We start from the raw sequence: 17,684 nt of genomic DNA, 5'->3' as shown, positions 1-17,684 counted from the left end.
GATATTGCCCCCCCCTCTCTTCATCTCGCTCTCTCTCTTTCTCCCTCTCTCTTTACCCCCCCCCCCCCTCTCTCTCTCTCTCACATGTAGACATTCTGTGAATCAGTGCACGGACCAGATTTGAAGATAAAAAACAAGACACCTTGAAGATCTGGATACAATTATCTCCGATACAGCCGGTTACCTGCTGTGGTGCCTGCTGGGTAAGAGGAAGTGGGTGAGAGGGATCAAATGACTTCCCCTCATTACTCATAGACAGACACACATTGATACACCAATGTTCCTCCTGTTGGAAGGGCTGTGTTGTGTTGCCTCAGTTCACTGATGACTAGCAGTGAGTTTACCATAACACACCTAGTGAAATATTTAGCAAACAAAACAATACAAGAGGAAAATGTAATGATGAAGTAACCTTAAAATAAAATGTGCTGTCACTACTTTGTCAGTACACATAGTTATTGAGTCTCCTATGGTTATCCGACGTATACCGATTGAAATGTACACATTTTTAAAGGCTGGACTCTTGTAATGTAGGCCTATGCAATTTAAGCAAACTTAAGCCATTAACAGGTTGTAGTTTTGAATGCTGATCTGACGAGCCATGGCCTCCTGTTAGAGAGAGAGAGCAACGCAGCAGTTTTAAATTATGCCAGCCATATAAATAAGTAATAGTCGATGTTAGCAAAGTCACTATCTCTGATTGTACAAGTGCATATAATGTAATTCAGTCACACTGCTCTCAGTTATAACATCTAGTAGTCAACTTTCACCACATCTTATAGCCAGAGCCATGCAAACCCATGAAAGATTTTACACTGCATTACATCTTATATTCCTGTTTTCATAACCACACTCCATGTCAAAGATATTAAGATATTGGCTTCATTTTATGCATAGAGTACATTCAAAATCATCAGAGGAGCCATTGAGAACATGGTAATATGGAAGTCAGCAATTTTAAGAAAACAGACTAACTCCTTTGAGGGAGGGATAAGTTGCAGTCCCTTCAGTTGTTTCAGCACGGTAAATCTTTGTGTCTCTGTTATTTCACTTCAACAGAACACATGCCAGAGAGAGTAAGAGATAGAGAGTATTGAAACTTGCTGAAATTCATTTCCTCTTTTGCAAAATACATTTCTGTTCTTTAAATTATTGCAAGCCCTTGTTTCTCTAACCGGCAGAGGTTATTTCAACTGAAAAACCAAAACCATAGAGACAGCATTTCAGAGCTGTAGCTCAGGTGAAGTAAACAACTGCAATATCTGATAACTGAATCATTTCCTATACATGCAAGCACCACAACACACAAATGCTATTTGTAATCTTCCTCATTTAGTTGAGATGCTATGTTAATTCATTTTATGTACTCAGTTACATCAAAAATGGTTCACAAGTATCCTTCCTCTTTTAATCCTAATGTATACATGACAAGAATATTCCATATTCTATATACTCATCATTTTGCAACATATTGCAGCTTTGACAGAGCAACAAGGTTCAAGTTACATCCGTCAAATGTTACTTTAGGATGTAACTTTCATAAACTGTTTTGTCAAAGTACAACTGTGTTATAAAATGGGCTTACAAAGCAGTTGTAAAAAAAACTAAAAAAACATCATCAATACATAATTCATATTCCCAAATAATATGTTGGACTGGTTATGTTAATCAGCTTTAGCAATACATTCATTTAGTAAATACATTTGCATAACTGCCTTTAATGCAATGTGCCTAGTCTAGGCTTGCTGTGAGCCTACAACTTTCTTAGCCAGTCCCAGCAGCACAGGATATTTGAGGGTCCTGTTCTTCCAAGACTCTGGGATTCCCTGAAGACCTGTCTGGAAAGACAAGGAAGGAGGATCAGATAAAGGCTACAGTATATAAAATGCTAAGCCTTCAGAGCAGACACAAAGCAATCCATCCAAGGTCAAACTCATTACCCAGGCTGAAACTATGGACACGGGATACAGAAAAGTTATTTTTATTGATTGCTCGTTATATAGGCTACACCTTATAGTCAACATTTATAAATTGGATGAAGGTTGACTTATAGAACAAATAACTTGAATGATTAGGTTTGTATATCCCGCTGTGTGGAATGTCTTACAATCAAATGACCATGTGACAACTACAGTGAGAGAAAAAAGTATTTGATCCGTCTATAATTTTAACGGTACGTTTATTTGAACAGTGAGAGACAGAATAACAACAACAAAAAATCCAGAAAAACAATTGATTTGCATTTTGATTTGATTTGCATTTTGATTTGATTTGCATTTTGATTTGCATTTTAATGAGCGAAATAGGTATTTGACCCCCTCTCAATCTGGCTACCAGGTGTCTTTTATACAGGTAACAAACTGAGATTAGGAGCACGCTCTTAAAGGGAGTGCTCCTAATCTAGGATTGTTACCTGTATAAAAGACACCTGTCCACAGAAGCAATCAATCAATCAGATTCCAAACTCTCCACCATGGCCAAGACCAAAGAGCTCTCCAAGGATGTCAGGGATAGATTATAGACCTACACAAGGCTGGAATGGGCTACAAGACCATCGCCAAGCAGCTTGGTGAGAAGGTGAAAACAGTTGGTGCGATTATTTGCAAATGGAAGAAACACAAAAGAACTGTCAATCTCCCTCGGCCTGGGGCTCCATGGAAGATCTCACCTCATGGAGTTGCAATGATCATGAGAACGGTGAGGAATCAGCCCAGAATTACACGGGAGGATCTTGTCAATGATCTCAAGGCATCTGGGACCATAGTCATCAAGAAAACATGAAGGACTGAAATCCTGCAGCACCCCTAAGGTCCCCCTCCCAGGACAACTGGGTGAAAGTGTTTTGGTCAGATGAGACCAAAATGGAGCTCTTTCGCATCAACTCAACTCGCCGTGTTTGGAGGAGGAGGAATGCTGCCACCAACCCCACTGTCAAAAATGGAGGTGAAAACATTATGTTTTGGGGGTGTTTTTCTGCTAAATGGACAGGACAACTTCAACGCATCAAAGGGACGATGGACAGGGCCATGTACTGTCAAATCTTTGGTGAGAACCTCCTTCCCTCAGCCAGGGCATTGAAAATGGGTCGTGGATGGGTATTCCAGCATGACAATGACCCCAAACACACGGCCAAGGCAACAAAAGAGTGGCTCCAGAAGAAGCACATTAAGGTCCTGGAGGTCAGTGGGCAAATGTACAAAATCAGCAGGGGATCAAATACTTTTTTCCCTCACTGTATGTAAATACTAGCTACTTGAAATACTAGCTAGCTACTTCTGATGAATAAAAGTTCATATTTTGATCATATTTGCATGGGCCAGACAGTATAACTGACTGTAAGTTGCTCTGGATAAGAATGCCTGCTAAATGACCAAAATGTAAATGTAGGGTTTTGCTCCAACCCTACCTGTGCTCCAAAACAGGCCCCTATGAATGAGGCCCTACTGGCGGTGCATCCCCCGCAGCGCATGGTTCCCCTGACTGCCTCCTCCAGCTGGCTCATTGTCAGGACCCCGTGCAGTGCTCCCTGGAATGCACCTGGCAAGGCTGGGGATAGGAACCGCAGACACAGATAAGGACCAAGAGGTAATTGTCTTCAGACTATTTACTTATGTCATCAATCATTCAATATATTTCTTACGTTTTATTGGGCAGTGTATGTGGTTACATTTTCCATGTCAATAAATCCTTTTGAACTGAGAGGTGAAGGGAGGAGTTACACATGAGTTACACACTTCCTAACATGAGTTACACACATCCTGACATGAGTTACACACACATCCTGACATGAGTTACACACACATCCTGACATGAGTTACACACACATCCTGACATGAGTTACACACACATCCTGACATGAGTTACACACACATCCTAACATGAGTTACAAACACATCCTGACATGAGTTACACACACATCCTAACATGAGTTACACACACATCCTGACATGAGTTACACACACATCCTAACATGAGTTAAACACACATCCTGACATGAGTTACACACACATCCTGACATGAGTTACACACATCCTAACATGAGTTACACACACATCCTAACATGAGTTACACACTTCCTAACATGAGTTACACACTTCCTAACATGAGTTACACACTTCCTAACATGAGTTACACACTTCCTAACATGAGTTACACACACATCCTAACATGAGTTACACACTTCCTAACATGAGTTACACACTTCCTAACATGAGTTACACACTTCCTAACATGAGTTACACACTTCCTAACATGAGTTACACACACATCCTGACATGAGTTACACACATCCTGACATGAGTTACACACACATCCTAACATGAGTTACACACATCCTGACATGAGTTACACACACATCCTAACATGAGTTACACACACATCCTAACATGAGTTACACACACATCCTAACATGAGTTACACACATCCTAACATGAGTTACACACATCCTAACATGAGTTACACACATGCTGACATGAGTTACACACATCCTAACATTGTCAGGACCCGGTTACGAACCTGGGTCTCCGGAGTGAGAAACAGTCACTTAACCAACTGAGCCACGAATAGACAGCAGAACCCAGAAGATGAGGCAGACACAGCAGTACTTAAGACGGTGTATTTAATAAAGAAAAACTCCTAAAATAAAAAATGGCAAATCCAAAAGGTGGTAGGTAAAACATAAAAAAAAACTAAGAAACTCACTAAAACTAAACAAAAACAAAAAACAGAATACTACAAGAACTTCACCCGGAATCGACAAGAGCACACAGAACACTAGGGCAGGGTGCCAACATACAAACACAGAGCACAGAACTGAGGGAAACAAAGGGTTTAAATACAATCAGGGGAAACGAGACACAGGTGCAAACAATAATGGGGATCAAGGGAAAAACACAGGGACAAAAAGCACAATGGGGACATCTACTGACAAAAACACGGAACAACCCTGGCCAAATCCTGACAGAATCCCCCCTAGGAACGGCTCCTGACGTTCCTACCAGCTCTCTCAGGGTGGAGGACCCTGAACTGACGAATGAGGTCAGGGTCCAGGATGTCTTTGGCAGGAACCCAGGAGCGCTCCTCAGGACCGTAGCCTTCCCAGTCCACCAGATACTGCCAGGACCGCTGCACCCGGCGGGAATCCAGTATCCGGTGGACGGTATAAGCCGGCTGGCCTCCAATGACACGAGGCGGAGGGGGAGGTCTGTCTGCCGGGACAAGGGGAGAAAAAACAACAGGTTTTAACAAAGACACATGAAATGTGGGATTAATCTTAAGGGATCTGGGTAAGTGTAGGCGATAAGAAACTGGGTTAACTCTCCTGGCAACCTTGAAGGGACCGATGTATTTTTGGGACAGCTTGCGAGACTCCACCCGTAGAGGTAAGTCTCTTGTGGAGAGCCAGACTCTCTGGCCGGGGCGCAGGGTAGGCCCGGGACGGCGACGTCTGTTGGCTTGTTGTTGATACCTCTGTGAGGAACGCATCAGATTAAGACGGGTCTTCCTCCACATAAGCCGACAGCGTCTGACGAATCTCAAGGCTGAAGGCACTCTGACTTCTGCCTCCTGGTCCGGGAACAATGGAGGAGCATAGCCAAACTGACACTCGTGCGGGGACATACCAGTGGAGGAGGAGCGCAAGGTGTTGTGCGCGTATTCGGCCCAAACAATAAAGGATGACCATGTGGACGGGTTGTCACGAGTCATACATCGGAGGGTGGTTTCCAGCTCTTGATTCATCCTCTCTGTTTGGCCGTTGGACTCCGGATGGTACCCTGAAGATAGACTGGCAGAAGCCCCCATGAGTTGGCAGAAGGCCTTCCAAAACCTTGAGGCGAACTGGGGACCTCTGTCAGAAACCACATCTTGAGGAATGCCGAAGACTCGGAACACATGATTAATTACCAACTCAGCCGTTTCCTTGGCAGAAGGTAACTTAGTCAGAGGGACGAACCTGGCCGCCTTTGAAAACCTGTCGATTATGACTAGGATAGTAGTATTACCATGGGATGGAGGAAGTCCAGTAATAAAGTCCAATGATATATGGGACCAGGGTCTGTGGGGAACAGGTAAAGGGTGAAGGAGTCCTTGAGGGCGGAGGTGAGAAGATTTGCCCTGGCAGCACACGGGGCAGGCATTGACGAAAGTGGCAACGTCTTCTCTTATGGTAGGCCACCAGAACTTACGCTGGATGAACTCCAAGGTGCGACCTACGCCCGGATGACAGGTGAGGCGAGAGGAGTGCCCCCACAGAAGGACCTGAGTCCTCACTGCCTTTGGGACAAACAACCGATTGGCAGGACCTCCTTTAGGGTCCGGTTCGCTAGCTTGAGCACGTCTCACGGTATCCTCAACTTGCCACGAGATCGGAGCCACAATCTTAGCAGCAGGAAGGACAGGCATGTCCGTGTCATCTCGAATGGCAGGAGCGTAGACTCGGGACAGGGCATCCGGTTTGAGATTCTTCGACCCGGGCCGATAGGTGAGGATAAACTGGAATCGATTGAAGAAAAGAGACCATCTAGCTTGTCTAGAGTTCAATCGCTTCGCCTGCTGGATATACTCCAGATTCTTGTGGTCCGTAAGCACTTGAAACGGGTGAGAAGCCCCCTCGAGCCAGTGTCTCCATTCCTTCAATGCCATCTTAACCGCTAGGAGTTCACGATCCCCCACATCGTAGTTCCTCTCAGTCGGGGTAAGCCGGTGTGAGAAGAAAGCGCACGGATGAAGCTTCTTGTCTTCACCCCTCTGAGACAGGACAGCTCCAACACCAACCTCTGATGCGTCTACCTCCACCACAAATGGTTCATCCGTAGTCGGTAGTATCAGGATGGGAGCAGAGAGGATGCGCTGCTTGAGTCCTTGGAAGGCCGTCTCAGCTTCTCTTCCCCAAGAAAACCTTGCATTGCCACCTTTGGTTAAAGCTGAGAGAGGAGCTGCCACCAAACTGAAGTTCTTGATGAACTTGCGGTAAAAGTTTGTGAAGCCCAGGAAACGCTGAACATCCTTAACGGATTTGGGGGTGGGCCAATCCGCTACCGCCCCTACCTTCCTAGGGTCCATTTGGATTCGACCGGGTTCCACTACAAATCCCAGGAATTGTACTCGGGATGAATGGAATTCACATTTTTCCGGCTTAACGTACAGATGGCTGTCCAGGAGGCGTTTGAGTACTTGTCTGACATGCTTAGTGTGTTCTTGAAGGGAGCTCGAAAAGATGAGGATGTCATCCAAGTAAACGAACACAAATATGTTAAGCATATCCCTAAGCACATCGTTTATGAGCGCTTGGAACACCGCTGGGGCGTTGGTCAGGCCGAAGGGCATCACCAAGTATTCATAGTGACCAGTAGGCGTGTTGAAAGCGGTCTTCCACTCGTCACCAGGTCTGATCCGCACAAGATGGTATGCGTTCCGCAGGTCAAGCTTAGTGAAAACAACTGCTTCCTGGAGCAGCTCGAAGGCTGTGGCCATAAGGGGTAGCGGGTAACGGTTACGGACGGTTATGTCATTGAGTCCCCGGTAGTCGATGCAAGGACGTAACCCACCGTCTTTCTTGGCCACAAAGAAGAACCCTGCTCCCGCCGGGGAGGTGGATGGACGCATGAGGCCTGCTTCCAGAGAGTCCTTGATATAGGTATCCATAGCAGCTCGTTCGGGTGGAGATAGGGAAAAGATCCGACCCCTGGGGGGGCAAGTGCCCGGAAACAGGTCGATGGGGCAATCGTAAGATCTATGGGGTGGTAGCATGGTGGCCCTCTGTTTGCTAAACACCAGTTTGAGGTCATGGTAACACTCGGGAACTCGGGTCAGATCGATGGATTCTAAAGACTCGGGAGTAGAACTCGGGAATTCTGGAAAATACAAGTAGCTTGGCACGTAGGACCCCACTGCTTGATAGTGCCCACAGACCAGTCGATGTGAGGGTTATGGCTGTGAAGCCAGGGGTATCCAAGGACGAGAGGGAACTCGGAACAGGAGATCAAATGAAAGTTCATCAATTCCTGGTGTTGTGAAACTGAAAGTCTCAAGGAGGTAGTGACATGAGTGACAAGTCCAGATCCCAAAGGGCTTCCATCCAATGTAGTAACCCTCATGGGGTCACTTAGAGGTTCAGAGGGAACGCCATTCTTCTTCGCCCAGACACCATCCATGAAGTTACCTGCGGCTCCAGAGTCTACCAAGGCTTGAAGGTGAAGCTTGTGGTTGTCCCAGGAGAGGGTGACTGGAATGAGCAGACGGGAGTTGGACGGATGGGAGGAGGTTATGTTTCCCGTTACAGTTCCCCCCGGTCTGTACGGGACAGAGCGTTTCCCTGGAGCCTGGGACACGTGGAACGGAAATGGCCCGGTTTGCCGCAATATAGACAGTGTCGCTCCCTCATCCGGCGGTCTCTCTCAGCCTGGGAGATGCGTCCAATCTGCATGGGTTCCGGTGGAGCCAGTGATGATAAAGGTGGGGACTCGGAGCTGGGACTGATAGGGGCTAGAGGTCTACGGTTGAGTTCTCTCTCTCTCAGACGCTGGTCAATGCGTGAGGCCAACTTGATCAGGGACTCGAGATTGTCCGGTGGTTCCCGAGTGGCCAGTTCATCTTGGATAGTGTCGGAAAGGCCTTTCAGAAAGCACACCGTGAGCGCCTCGTTGTTCCAGCCACTCGCTGCTGCCACCGTGCGGAACTGGATGGCATAGTCCGTCACGCTGCGCCAACCTGATGGAGAGTCAGGAGCTGTTTGGCTGAGTCAGAACCACTGCTTGGGCCTTGAAACACTCGTTTGAATTCCTCAGCAAAGGCAGAGTAGCTGGCACAGCAGGAACTATGGGCATCCCACACAGCAGTAGCCCAGGCCAGGGCTTTTTCCGACAGCAGGGTGATGATATATGCGATCTTAGACCGGTCGGTGGGAAATGACGAGGTTGCAGCTCAAAGGAGAGAGAACATTGAGTGAGAAACCCTTTACAAGCACTTGGATCACCTGAGAACCGTTGGGGAGGTGGAAGACGAGGTTCAGCCAGGGGGTTAACTGCCATGGGTACGTGAACTTGAGGTACTGGGACGGGAACTGTTGCCGGGGTAAGTCGATCAGATACTTGCTTAATGGAAGTCAGCATCTCCGACAGAAGATGAGAATGTCTAGCCATTAAGGCCTCTTGCTGAACCAGGGCGGCTTCGTGGCGTTGGACAGTCTCCTGGTGGTGGGACAGCGTGGCAAAAAGGTCCTGGGAACTGGCTGCCTCTGGGTTCATTTTTGGCTCTGTGTTTCTGTCAGGACCCGGTTACGAACCTGGGTCTCCGGAGTGAGAAACAGTCACTTAACCAACTGAGCCACGAATAGACAGCAGAACCCAGAAGATGAGGCAGACACAGCAGTACTTAAGACGGTGTATTTAATAAAGAAAAACTCCTAAAATAAAAAATGGCAAATCCAAAAGGTGGTAGGTAAAACATAAAAAAAAACTAAAAAGAAACTCACTAAAACTAAACAAAAACAAAAAACAGAATACTACAAGAACTTCACCCGGAATCGACAAGAGCACACAGAACACTAGGGCAGGGTGCCAACATACAAACACAGAGCACAGAACTGAGGGAAACAAAGGGTTTAAATACAATCAGGGGAAACGAGACACAGGTGCAAACAATAATGGGGATCAAGGGAAAAACACAGGGACAAAAAGCACAATGGGGACATCTACTGACAAAAACACGGAACAACCCTGGCCAAATCCTGACAAACATGAGTTACACACATCCTGACATGAGTTACACACATCCTAACATGAGTTACACACATCCTAACATGAGTTACACACACATCCTGACATGAGTTACACACATCCTAACATGAGTTACACACATCCTAACATGAGTTACACACACATCCTGACATGAGTTACACACATCCTAACATGAGTTACACACATCCTAACATGAGTTACACACATCCTGACATGAGTTACACACATCCTAACATGAGTTACACACATCCTAACATGAGTTACACACATCCTGACATGAGTTACACACATCCTAACATGAGTTACACACATCCTAACATGAGTTACACACGTCCTGACATGAGTTACACACATCCTAACATGAGTTACACACATCCTAACATGAGTTACACACACATCCTGACATGAGTTACACACATCCTAACATGAGTTACACACATCCTAACATGAGTTACACACATCCTAACATGAGTTACACACACATCCTGACATGAGTTACACACACATCCTAATATGAGTTACACACATCCTGACATGAGTTACACACATCCTAACATGAGTTACACACATCCTAACATGAGTTACACACACATCCTGACATGAGTTACACACATCCTAACATGAGTTACACACATCCTGACATGAGTTACACACACATCCTGACATGAGTTACACACATCCTAACATGAGTTACACACATCCTAACATGAGTTACACACTTCCTAACATGAGTTACACACATCTTAACATGAGTTACACACACATCCTAACATGAGTTACACACACATCCTAACATGAGTTACACACACATCCTAACATGAGTTACACACACATCCTGACATGAGTTACACACATCATAACATGAGTTACACACACATCCTAACATGAGTTACACACACATCCTGACATGAGTTACACACATCCTAACATGAGTTACACACATCCTAACATGAGTTACACACATCCTAACATGAGTTACACACACATCCTAACATGAGTTACACACATCATAACATGAGTTACACACATCCTAACATGAGTTACACACACATCCTAACATGAGTTACACACACATCCTGACATGAGTTACACACATCCTAACATGAGTTACACACATCCTAACACGAGTTACACACACATGCTAATATGAGTTACACACATCCTAATATGAGTTACACACATGCTGACATGTGTTTTAGGTTCAAAGATGCAGGAGCTCCCGTCTCTACTTCAGACGTGAGGGAAATTTAAGCACGAGGTCATTAATGACGGGATCAAAGACTAGAGAGAAGGAAACCACTTTCTTAGACCAGGGCTAACTAACTAACTAACTAGCTAACGGATGTGCTGACTGGGATGGTGTGGTTACAGTGCCAAGTCGACAGACTGGACCCTGCTGCTGCCACAGCCGTGTTGGCGACGCCACCTACCTAGTGTGTGTGTGTGTGTGTGTGTGTCTGTGTGTGTGTGTGTGTGGGACCTACCTCATGTGTTAGTGAACACAGCAGGTATCAGCTCTGGGGAATGCTTGGATAAGTTGTCCTTCACCTGACAGATTTGTGCTGCAATGGTGAAAGGCAGAGCGAAATGCAACATTTAACACTTCCCATATGCATTTTTTATTACCATACTTTGGGGGGAAATTATATTTTCTTCATTGACCTGCCACTCAAGATTCTATGTCCATTTACATTTTACAGTCTTGTGTTAGGTTTTAGGTTTTGACTGGCTGAGATTTGGCTGTTCCCACCATTGTATAAATATTTAATATAAAATATGTATAATCTAACGCTCATAGGAGATTAGTAAAATAACACCTAGCGACCTGTTCAGCACGCACTGCACCTGGCCCGCCACAGGAGTCGCTAGTGCACAATCAGACAAGGATATCCCTACCGGACAATCCCTCCCTAACCCGGACGTCGCCCCATGGACCTCCCAGTCGCGGCCGGCTGCGACAGAGCCTGGGCTCAAACCCAGAGTCTCTGGTGGCACAGCTAGCACTGCGATGCAGCGCTTTAGACCACTGCGCCACCTGGGAGGCCTTTACTTAACATTCTAGCTAGGCTGCACATCAAATGGCACCCTATTCCCTAAATAGTGCACTACTTTTGACCAGAGCTCTATGGGTCCTGATCCAAAGGAGGGCAGAAAATATGGAATAGGGTGCCATTTGGGATGAAGCCCTAATAATATATGAGCAGAAAGATTGTGAATGTTTATAAGCGGGAGTGGCATTAGAGTCGTACCAATAACAGCACTGTCCAGGTCCTGAGGGTTGTTTCTGTTTGGGTCGTTGAGCTGGGCCAACACTGAGTCCAGAGCATTGGGGTCAGAACCATTCAGGATGAAATGCTCCAGGAACCTGACAAGAAATGCATTCTGAGCAAAATGATAAACTCAACATGCAACAATTTCAAAGATTATACTGAGTTACAGTTCATATAAGGAAGTCAGTCAATTGAAATGAATAAATTAGGCCCTAATCTATGGAATTCACGTGACTGGGAATACCGACATGCATCTGTTTGTCACAGATACCTTAAAAAAGAAGGTAGGGAGGTGGATCAGAAAACCAGTCAGTATCTGGTGTGACCACTATTTGCCTCATGCAGCGCAACACATCTCCTTCGCATAGAGTTGATCAGGCTGTTGATTGTGGCCTGTGGAATGTTGTCCCACTACCCTTCAATGGCTGTGCGAAGTTGCTGGATATTGGCAGGAACTGGAACATGCTGTCGTACACATCGATCCAGAGCATCCCGAACATGCTCAATGGGTGACGTGTCTGGTGAGTATGCAGGCCATGGAAGAACTGGGACATTTTCAGCTTCCAGGAACTGTGTACAGATCCTTGCAACATGGGGCCGTGCATTATCATGCTGAAACATGAGGTGATGGCAGATGAATGGCATGACAATGGGCCTCAGGATCTCGTCACAGTATATCTGTGTTTTCAAATTGACATTGACAAAATGTTATCCATAGCTTATGCCTTGCCATATCATAACCCCACCGCCACCAATGCAGCGTTCTGTTCACAATGTTGACATCAGTAAACCGCTCGTCCCCATGACGCCATACACATGGTCTGTGGTTGTGAGTTAGACGTACCGTCAAATTCTCGAAAACGATGTTGGAAGCAGCTTATGGTAGAGAAATTAACAATACATTATCTGGCAACAGCTCTGGTGGAAATTCCTGCAGTCAGCATGCTAATTGCACTCTCCTTCAAAATTTGAGACATTTGTGGCGTTGCGTTGTGTGACAAAACTGCACATTTTAGAGTGGCCTTTTATTTTCCTAGCACAAGGTGCACCTGTGTAATGATCATGTTGTTGAATCACCTTCTTGATATACTGCATGGATTATCTTGGCAAATGAGAAATGCTCACTAACAGGAATGTAAATGAATTGGTGTTCAACATTTTAGAGAAATAAGCTTTTTTGTACTTATGGAATTTTTGGGGGATATTTTATTTCAGCTCATGAAACCTTTACATGTTGCATTTATATTTTTTGTTCAGTTTAGATATTGTACCTACCACAACTGTAGTCAGTATTTTACCTTTATTTAGCAAGGCAAGTCAGTTAAGAACAAATTATTATTTACAATGACGGCCTACACCAGCCAAACCAATTGTGCACCACCCTATGCGACTCCCAATCACAGCATGTTGTGATACAACCTGTATTCGAACCAGGGTGTCTGTATTGACACCTCTAGCATTGAGATGCTGTGCCTTAGACCACTGCGTCACTTGGGAGCCCATTTAGCATGGATTGTGTTCTGAAGCATGTTAATGGACCTGAGTAATGAGATAAATTACACAATTTATGAGGCCTTTATGCATTAAGACCCATTATCTGCCCTTAAGGCCTACAGTACCTTGCTGCAGCCAGTGTCATGGCCACACACATATCATTGTTCTGGGTTACACGTATGGCCGTCTCCACCTTCTCCAACATCTCCGGCATCCCAGCAAACATCGCCACAACGGGAGCCATCTTGGTGATCCCGTCCATCTGACAGTCCACATCACATCCTGAAATGGAGAGTGAAAATGTAAAATCTTTGATTCCCTCAATTCCTCACGTCCCTCTCAAAGCTCATTGGAGGAGGAGGTCTAAGGAGAGGGACCTTGGAGCCTATCCCCAAATGCGCCTTGAGAGGGAGGTGAGGAATCAGTGACAGAAGGAATCAGCGATTTGACAGCTTGTACTTTTTTCAAACAGGTTGTGTCTAAATGTAACTCATAATAAATGAACCCAGGACAGACATGCTTCCTTTCAGCTGGTGATCTTTATGTTACTGTACCTGTCTTTTTGTTTCCTGCATCCACGTTCCTCATGAAGGCTTTGAGGCTTGCATTTCTCCAAGGGCCATCAATGGGCAGGACAGCTTTAGGACCTTTACATTTCAATTGAGAGTGAACAGCTTTAGCTGACTAAAAAAAATATAAACTCAATGAAAAAAGAACGTCCTCTCATTGTCAACCGCGTTTATTTTCAGCAAACGTCACATGTGTAAATATGAACATAACAAGATTCAACAACTGAGACATAAACTGAACAGGTTCAAAAGTAACAGTCAGTATCTGGTGTGGCCACCAGCTGCATTAGGTACTGCTGGCATCTCCTCCTCATGGACTGCACTCGATTTTCCAGTTCTTGTTACCCCACTCTTCCACCAAGGCACTTGCAAGTTCTCTGACATTTCTGGGGGGAATGGCCCTAGCCCTCACCCTCCGATCCAACAGGTCCCAGACATGCTCAATAGGATTGAGATCCGGGCTCTTCGCTGGTCATGGAAGAACACTGACATTCCTGTCTTGCAGGAAATCCCGCACAGAACAAGCAGTATGACTGGTGGCATTGTCATGCTGGAGGGTCATGTCAGGATGAGCACATGAGGAAGGAGGATGTCTTCACTGTAACGCACAGCGTTGCGATTGCCTGCAATGACAACAAGCCCAGTCTGATGATGCTGTGACACACCGCCCCAGACCATGACGGACCCTCAGCTCCAAATCGATCCCGCTCCAGAGTTCAGGCCTCGGTGTAACGCTCATTCCATAGACGATAAACGCGAATCCGACCATCACCCCTGGTGAGACAGAACTGCGACTCATCATGCCAGTCCTGTCTGGTCCAGCGACGGTGGGTATGTGCCCATAGGCAACACTGTTGCCGATGATGTCTGGTGAGGACCTGCCTTACAACAGGCCTGCAAGCCCTCAGTCCGGCCTCTCTCAGCCTATTGCGGACAGTCTGAGCACTGATGGAGGAATTGTGCGTTCCTGGTGTAATTCGGGCAGTTGTTGCCATCCTGTACCTGTCCTGCAGGTGTGATGTTCTGATGTACCGATCCTGTGCAGGTGTTGTTACACGTGGTCTGCCACTGCGAGCACGATCAGCTGTCCGTCCTGTCTTCCTGTAGCGCATTCTTAGGCGTCTCACAGTACGGACATTGCAATTTATTGCCCTGGCCACATCTGCAGTCCTCATGCCTCCTTGCAGCATGCCTAAGGCAAGTTCACGCAGATGACCATCTTTCTTTAGGTGTTTTTCAGAGTCAGTAGAAAAGCCTCTTTAGTGTCCTAGGTTTTCATAACTGTGACCATAATTGCCTACCGTCTGTAAGCTGTTAGTGTCTTAATGACCGTTCCACAGGTGCATGTTCATTAATTGTTTATGGTTTATTGAACAAGCATGGGAAACAGTGTTTAAACCCTTTACAATGAAGATCTGTGAAGTTATTTTGATTTTTACGAATTATCTTTGAAAGATGTGGTCCTGAAAAAGGGACGTTTCTTTTTTTGCTGAGTTTTACATGTTCAATAACCATACTGTGCAGAATAGTTTAAAAACCCTGGCTTCATGATATCCCAATAGGAAAGTGTTTTTGTCCGGAACATCGTTTTTCAAAAGGGGATTCCCCATAAGTTACCAAAGGGGAAAAGCACACAACCACTCTACCCCTCTGTGGGACCAGATGCCTAGTCAGTTATTCACTTCTTTTATACTGTTTCTCTTGTCATTGGTCAGATGATGGGGCACAGAAAAGCAACAGTTTGTACACATACAGGAAATGACTGCTGATTGGTTGCCTACCGTTCTTTTGTCTGTATGGGTTATTGAGAGGAAGATCATACACAGTGTCTGGGCCAAAGAACTTGTAGATGCGCTTGGTCAAGTCCTCCACGTTCACATCTAGTGATTACCAATAAAAACATAGAGCATATGAGTATATTATGTCATTCATGGAGTGAACACGATAACACAAACTCGACATGAAATGTTCTTTATTTAGCAAGACCTTGGGCCATTGGATGTTCGTCCTATTGGGTGTCAGTAAGCTACCTCCACATTGACTGAGTGACTCTAGCAGTACGTAGGCCTGGTCTCCGTAGCATGTCTGCTCTCCGGTCTCTCTGCGATAGAACGGGTTAGCAGACTGAGGGCGGAACTCTGGACACGGTTCTAGATCTGACAGAACCTCCTTCAGTCGCTCTGGGTTGTAAATCCAATGCATGGGCTGGGCTGTTCAGGTGGGGTACATAGAAAAGAGAAAGTTACTGGACTGATATTAGTGTAGCCTTAGTTGTATTTTGTCTCTTATTTTGGCATAGACCTAATGTGTTGAGTCATTGTTATAGTCTGTGACCCTTATTTCCTGTGGATGTTGTATAAGGTATCTACAACCAGAAATAGGGGTTTCATCAGCTTGGATCCAACTCACTTCCCTGTCATAATATTCAGTCTTCGGTATGCGTTATGTACTGTGGTTATTAGACATAATGATATTGAACACTTTCCAAATCTAGAACGAGTCCCGATCATGAATTGCCATACTGTACGTGTACGGCTTGTAATATTGCACAAAGCAAGAGCGCAATGTCAATCAATCCATATGACATTGATTGTATGTACTTTAATTCTAATGGAACACTATTGATTTTATAACACCGTTGTTTAACTTTGCTGAGAAGGCAGAGTAGGGTAACACCCTTTTACACTCTTAATATCATCAGTGGCAGATGTGCAGCTGTGCAGCTGTCTCATACTGATTAACACCAAGACATTACATCAGAGCTATGTTTGAGCCAGTGCTGCAGTATCTTATTGGGATATTACAGTTATTGAAAAGATATCAGTCCCGTGAAATTACCTGCTGCGTCTGCCACAGCTGCTCCAATGATTGCCCCCATGGCTCTCTCTGCCACAGTTGAAGCCATCTGTGTCATTTAGTCCATCAGGAACAGAATTAGTGGTTAAAATGGCTTTCTCTTGAAATGTACTTCAGCTTTTCAGTTTTTCTCTGTTTTTATTGTACTGGATGACAAAATGTGAATTTTGAATAATTGAAATTTTAAAACATTATTACTAGATACTATATTGGCAAGAAAAATAACAATATTTAACATGGCTGTAAAACAAAATATATGAATCAACTAAGAAATGTAACAGACAGTTGACCATACCGCCCTCTGTACTGTACATCATACATTCAAAACAATATGAGTCCATTAGCACACAAGATGAACACTTTTCTTACCATAGTTTTCTTCTTATGCTCCCCCCAGCATCACACTCATGTTGTTTTGAAAACTTGACTGACGTTGTGTCATCTGACGCTGGAGGACTGCCCAGATATACTGAGACGGTTATAACACTGCAACGATGACTCATGAAAAAGGCCAGAGGTCTGAGAGAGACCGGTAGGGGGGCATATATTCTGATCTGTTATTGCATCGCTCAGGTTTAAGATAAGATGGTTTAATAAAATATGTTACTCAGTGAAACCGTGGTAACCTTTTTTGAATATAGTGTTTGCTCCCAGGACACTCATGTGGGTGATCCCCCTCCATTTCCATGTTTGTATGTTTTCCACTCCACTGCTTTGTCCATCAGTTATACACAGCTGATGCCCTCTGGCCGTCTGAT

The 17,684-nt window shown here is 45.1% G+C and overlaps 1 pseudogene; it reads right to left on the bottom strand.

Moving 5' to 3' along the window:
* Positions 1–866: 866 nt before the first annotated feature.
* Positions 867–17,400, bottom strand: LOC135522700 (crystallin J1B-like; annotated as a pseudogene).
* Between the last annotated feature and the right edge of the window lie 284 nt (positions 17,401–17,684).

This window comes from Oncorhynchus masou, chromosome 30 (genome assembly GCF_036934945.1).
Source record: "Oncorhynchus masou masou isolate Uvic2021 chromosome 30, UVic_Omas_1.1, whole genome shotgun sequence".
NCBI classification, from domain to species: domain Eukaryota; kingdom Metazoa; phylum Chordata; class Actinopteri; order Salmoniformes; family Salmonidae; genus Oncorhynchus; species Oncorhynchus masou.
This window is presented reverse-complemented; position numbering and strand designations above follow the sequence as displayed.